Raw genomic sequence first — 6,000 nt, forward strand, 5'->3', positions numbered from 1 at the left:
CATGAACACCGATGACTGCAGGCTGGTGGTGTTCTTTGGATCCAATCTTCTCAGGGTTAGTGGGGCTGCCCTCCAAGGTTTTGCTTGTATATACGGTGCCTAATTTGCAAATTATTGATAGAAGGAACTCACTTCTCGTGCAAAATATTCTGATTTTAGAATACAAAGGAGCTCCGTGGCTGTCAGACGGCTGTTAGATGTTAGTGTGGCTGTTGGACGGTCGTGGCCGTGAACACTGTGGCTGTCATATTCAGCTGACTGTGGTATATGCCTGCTATATAGCCAGTGCAGGTTTTGTGGGATGATGGGCTAATATGACCAAAGAACATGGAAATTGACAGGGTATAAGAACTGGGACAAACTGCAGGAGGGCTATCATTAACAAAAGATGACCATTTTTGTGACAGATTAAGTTTCATTATTGTATACCAGTATTTCATTTATAACAGATATTGCAGAAATTATAAATATGTTAGTGATACCTCAGGGTTAGATGTGTTGACACTGGCTGTGGTGTCCTGTAGACGGCAATAAGTTGATTCGGACCCAAAATTCATTCGTTCCCAAATTGTTGTGGTTAGTTAGCAGTTTGTGGTCACCCCTTAAGGGATTGAGGCATCAGGCCATGGGTAGATAGATAGATTGTTAGGTTTAGTTGTGTTAGGTTAGTTAGTAGGAACAAAACTCTTATTGTCAGACAAACTTTGGAGTCAAATAAACCTGAAAGCCTGATGTGGCAAGTGGCCATTTGCCATGGTTTGCGTAAATCTGATAAGTTATTCGCAATTTAATACCTTCAGAATTGTTCGTATTCATGACTTTTTAAATTATTCACAATGATAATTAGGTTATAGTGTACTGAGAAAGAAATATGAATGTAAATACAGTACAGTAATATGATCCCTTGATTCATATCAAGCCATTTGGCTGCCTCCTCTACAATTCACACCTCCCTCTCTCATATATCATTCTGCCTCAGATATACTGTACCGTACTGTACATCTCATCTTCAGTCTGCCCCGCTTCTCTCCACCTTACTCACATATGGTATGCTATTCTAGTCAGTCTCTCATTCTCCATCTGACAGATGTTTTAGAATTGATTTTCCTAGATTAGGGACCTGCTTACAACAATATGCTTTCTCAGTTTTAATAATCCAGCTGTTACAGGACTCCTGTATTCCCCCTCCTTTTAACCCCATCAGGTTTCTGGGCAGGGCAGATTATGTCTGTGCTAGAGTCAGCCACTCACGCTGACCCACATCTTCGCGGTCCGATATTTTACTTTGATCACTCTGTGTAAATACACTTTTCATGAAAGAATGTTGGTTTTGGTGTCATTTTAAAGCTGAACAGTTGTGCTTTATCGTAGTATGTTAAAAAAAGGAGAACAAAGAAAATAAAATGTCAAAATGACCAGTTGAAGTTAGGCAAAAAGCAAAAATTTTATACCTTGCTGTAGAAAAATATTTGGCAAAAATAATAATGAGTAAAGATATGTAAATTTGGTTTAAACCATGCAAAAATACAATAAATTACCTTTACAGTGATATATAGATTATGGTAATACTTGCATTTCATTGTGCAGTAGAGTAAAAGGAAAGAGATGCACAATTTTATTTTAGTCTCGGCTGCATATTCGCTTCGCGATGTTTTTCTTTGATCGGTCAGTGTAAATACACCTTTAATGATAAGGTGCTGGTTGTGGTGTTATTTTGAAGCTAAATAGTTGTACAGTACTTTATTGTAGTGTGTTCATAAAAGGAAGACAAGGGAAATAAAGTCAAAGTGACAAGTTGAAATTAGGCAAAAACCAAAAATTTTATACCTTGGTGTTGAAAAATATTCAAGAATAAAGTTATAAAGAAACAAAGCCGTGCGTCAGACCAGCTGTGCAGTACCGCCATGCATAGAGCAACCATTCCGTGACATCATGCTCGTGCCTCTTTGTTCTGATGAGTAAACACGATTTATGGTAAATATTTTACAAACGTTTCGTAAAATGTCAATGAAAAGCATCATCGGCATCTCTGAGGTTGGACTTGAAATGATGATCGAAATAGTCATAAGAATCTCAAAGGGTTGATATACATCACTGCCTTCCTCTGACCTTTGGTACCTTTTCTGTATCCCATGCCAGTTTGCTTATTTTGTGCATCATGTTGACTGGAACAGTCATCATTACAGTATACTATAACCAAACAAAAACCCAGCACACCTTTCTTCATACAGACCCACAACATTACTCAGCACACCATTCAGTATAACGGAACACCTGATTCTTAACACCATTTCATATTCCTCTTGCGTCCTCAAAACATGGCATTAGGGTCTGTGTATTTTGCTGTAAGAACTGTTGTTGACAGAATTGCTTCTGAAGTTGCTGCAGTATCAGAACTTCCTGATACTTCTACTGTATTTATTTACACCCAAGATTTGGTGATGATGAAGAGCCTGAACACAGTAGTGCTGTGCACCTGGGTGGAGCTAAGCAGCTGCAGCATCCACCCAGGAGCCAAACCCCCTCATAATTATATCCCTGCACCTTGTTGTGGGGAAGGCTTCTGGTCTGGTCTTGGCAAGGCACTATCTACCACAAGGGATGATGGTTCCCTGCAGGGTGTACTGTACATGCTGTACTGCATCTGTAGAAAGACCCCATAGAAGCAGTTGCTTACCTGTAGTCAGTGGGTCTGCCTGGCCATACAGACGAGTTAAGTAACAACAACAGTATTAAAGATTTAAATGATGAGCAAATGGAAGTGACCTATATGTACTGGGCCCTGGTGGCAGAATTTTAGAGGCCAAATATTGTGGCTTATGGTTCACAATTTTAATCCAGCTGGTGACCAGTTTTTTGTGTCATGCAAAATGCTGCCAGGGATGTAGGTTGATCTCCTACCCTTAAATGCTGCAGACTGGTTAGGAGGGCCGATAGGAGGTTAGTGAGGGATGTTAAAGTTATAGGAAGTGAGGAGTGTGTGCAGCAGCACAAACTATTGATTTGTGATATGGTGCTTAAAGAACAAATGATGAAAAAGAGGACTTATGTACCTAGGAGGAAAATATGGAAGCTGAAAAACCAAGTAGTAAGGGATGCCTTCTATAGCGAGTTGAGGAGAGTGGTGGCTGAACAGGGAGCTGTAGACAGAGGCGTTAATGAACAGTACAGAGCCCTCAAGAACAATTTCTTGAGAGTTACTAATGTAACATGCGGCTGGACAAGAGGACCACCAAGACATAAAGTAACTTGGTGGTGGGATGAGGGTGTAGAAGCTGCAATTAAGGAGAAAAGAAGGCTTTTCCGGGAATGGAAGAAGGGTGGTAGCAAAGAGGAATATTTGGCTGCCAAGCGTAGGGCTAGGAGAGAGGTATACAGGGCAAAGTCTGAGTCACAGAGACAATTACTTGATAACCTCAATCATGGGGAAAGGAAAAATATATTTAGGGTGGCAGGTCAGGTGAAGAGGGATAATCGGGATATCATAGGTGAGCAGTGTGTGAAGAATGATGAAGGAAGGGTAGTGGTGAACAGTGAGGATATTAAAGATGCATGGAGAGAGCATTATAACCGGTTGTTGAATGAGGAGTTTGACTGGGACAGGGAAGGTTTGGAGCCAGCAGATCCAGTGTCTGGCCCTTGGCCTTTGATTGATACTGCTACTGTGAGTGAGGCAATAGGCAGGATGAGGGTGGGGAAGGCAGCAGGTGTGTCTGGGTTGACTGCCGAAATGTTGAAGTACTCAGGCGATATAGGGGTGAGTTTAGTCACTGACCTGATAAATAGGATTATTTATGAGTGTGTTGTCCCAGATGATTGGCTGAAGAGTGTAATTGTAAATGTGTATAAAGGGAAGGGTGATGCCCTGGAAAGAGGGAATTATAGAGGTATAAAGCTTTTAGATCAGATAATGAAGGTAATGGAGAGAGTTTTAGAAGGTATGATTAGAGAAAGAGTGAATATTGATGAGATGCAGTTTGGGTTTATGCCAGGTAGGGGGACCACTGATGCCATATTCATTGTTCGACAGCTTCAGGAAAATATATTGGTAGGAGAAGGGATCTTTATTTTGTTTTTGTTGATTTGGAAAAGGCCTTTGACAGAGTCCCTAGAGAGGTGGTGAAGTGGGCAATGAGAAAGCTTGGCTTGGAGGAGTGGCTGGTTAGGGTGGTTATGGCCATGTATGTGGGTGCTCACACCCAGGTGAGAGTGAATGGAGATTTGAGTGATGAGTTTTCCGTGAATGTTGGTGTGCATCAGGGGTCAGTCTTGAGTCCCATGTTGTTTATCATGGTACTTGAAGCCCTTTCACGTGACTTTAGAAACGGACTCCCGTGGGAGTTGTTGTATGCTGATGATTTGGTGTTGATTGCAGAGAATGAAAGGGAGGCGGAGGAAAGGTTTAGGAAGTGGAGAGATGGTATGGGGCAAAAAGGGTTTAAGGGTAAATGCAGATAAAACAAAAGTGATGATATCTAGGGTTGGTGGCGGTACTGTCAAAGACGAGGGAGAGTGGCCATGTGCAGTTTGCCACAAGGGCGTGGGAAGTAATTCCATCTTGTGCGGTGTGTGTGATAAATGGGTGCATAAGAGATGTAGTGGTATCAGAGGTAGACTGCGAGATAATGCTGATTTTATGTGTACGGCGTGGCCGGGGTGAGCAGGTGGAGATCGTCAGACGTGAAAGAATTGAACTTGCTGGTGAATCTCTTTGAGTGTGTGGAAGAGTTTTGTTATTTAGGAGACATGTTGTGTGCTGGAGGTGGGGCTGGAGCTAGCTCTGTGGCTAGGGTGAGAAGTGGTTGGAAGAAGTTCAGGGAGCTTCTTGCCTCCTGACATTGAGGGGGCTCTCCTCACGTGCTAAGGGGTCTTTGTATGCAGCGTGTGTTAGGAGTGTAATGCTGTATGGCAGTGAGACCTGGGCAGTGAAGGAGGAAGACATTCGCTGCTCAGACGTACAGAAATGACAATGATTAGGTGGATGTGCAGTGCGTCCCTGCGTCCAAGGCCTGGAGGGGCTGGGTTTACAATGGAAGAGTTGAGAGGTAGGATGGGACTGGAGTGTATTGGTGTTGTGATGAGGAGAGGTAGATTGAGGTGGTTTGGACATGTGGAGAGGATGGGGGATGATAGTTGGGTGAGGAAGGTGAGAAGTGTTAATATTGGGGGTGGGGTTATGAGGGGTAGACCGAGAAAGACATGGGACGAGGTCATTAAGTGTGACCTTAGGGTTAAGGGACTGAACAGGGAGGCTGCAATGGATCGTGCAGCATGGAGAGCCGCCATTAGGTGACCAAGGCCGACACATGCAAGCATGTTGGAGCCTTTAAAAACGAAAACGAAAACGAAAACGAAACTACGGTAGCCTAGCCTCGGGCCACTACGCCCTGAAGGGTGCAAAATGGGATTGGCAGTTAACGTTACTGTAATAATATCTGTTTTAGTGGTGAAAAGTACCATCATATGTTACATGCATTGGTTTGAAGCCCCAGAAGGCATCGGGAAACTTCTCAACCATGCAGTGACACCATGAGCATAGACTTTTCTTTATATTTACCTGCCTATAGACAGACTCCTTAGTCCTGCAAGGGGTGGCCACAAACAAATCACCTCCATGTCACCTTGTTCTCTGCCAGTTGACTGCTTTCTATGCAACTCACACTCCCCTTTTCATATCTCTCTCCCCTCCATCCCTCCATCTTTTCGTTGGTGTCTTTCCCTTTCCATCTCACTTACATACCTTTCTAGTGTGTCTCATTCTCCATGTAGCCAAACCATCTCAGGCTATTATTCCTAACACTTTTAATCACATCATCATCAATACCACATTTCTTCACTTCCTCATTTGTCTTTGTCTCTTCATGTAACTCCACATGTTCCTCTTAGACAACTCATTTCCACTGCTTTCATGCTTGTGTCCTTCCAACAAGGTCTAAGCTTCACTTTCGTATGTTAGAGTTGGCATCAGAATACTATCATGCAGCAACTTTTTTACTTCCT

The sequence above is a fragment of the Coenobita brevimanus genome, chromosome 53 (genome assembly GCF_032717465.1).
Source record: "Coenobita brevimanus isolate Jiangsu-jjx chromosome 53, ASM3271746v2, whole genome shotgun sequence".
NCBI lineage: Eukaryota > Metazoa > Arthropoda > Malacostraca > Decapoda > Coenobitidae > Coenobita > Coenobita brevimanus.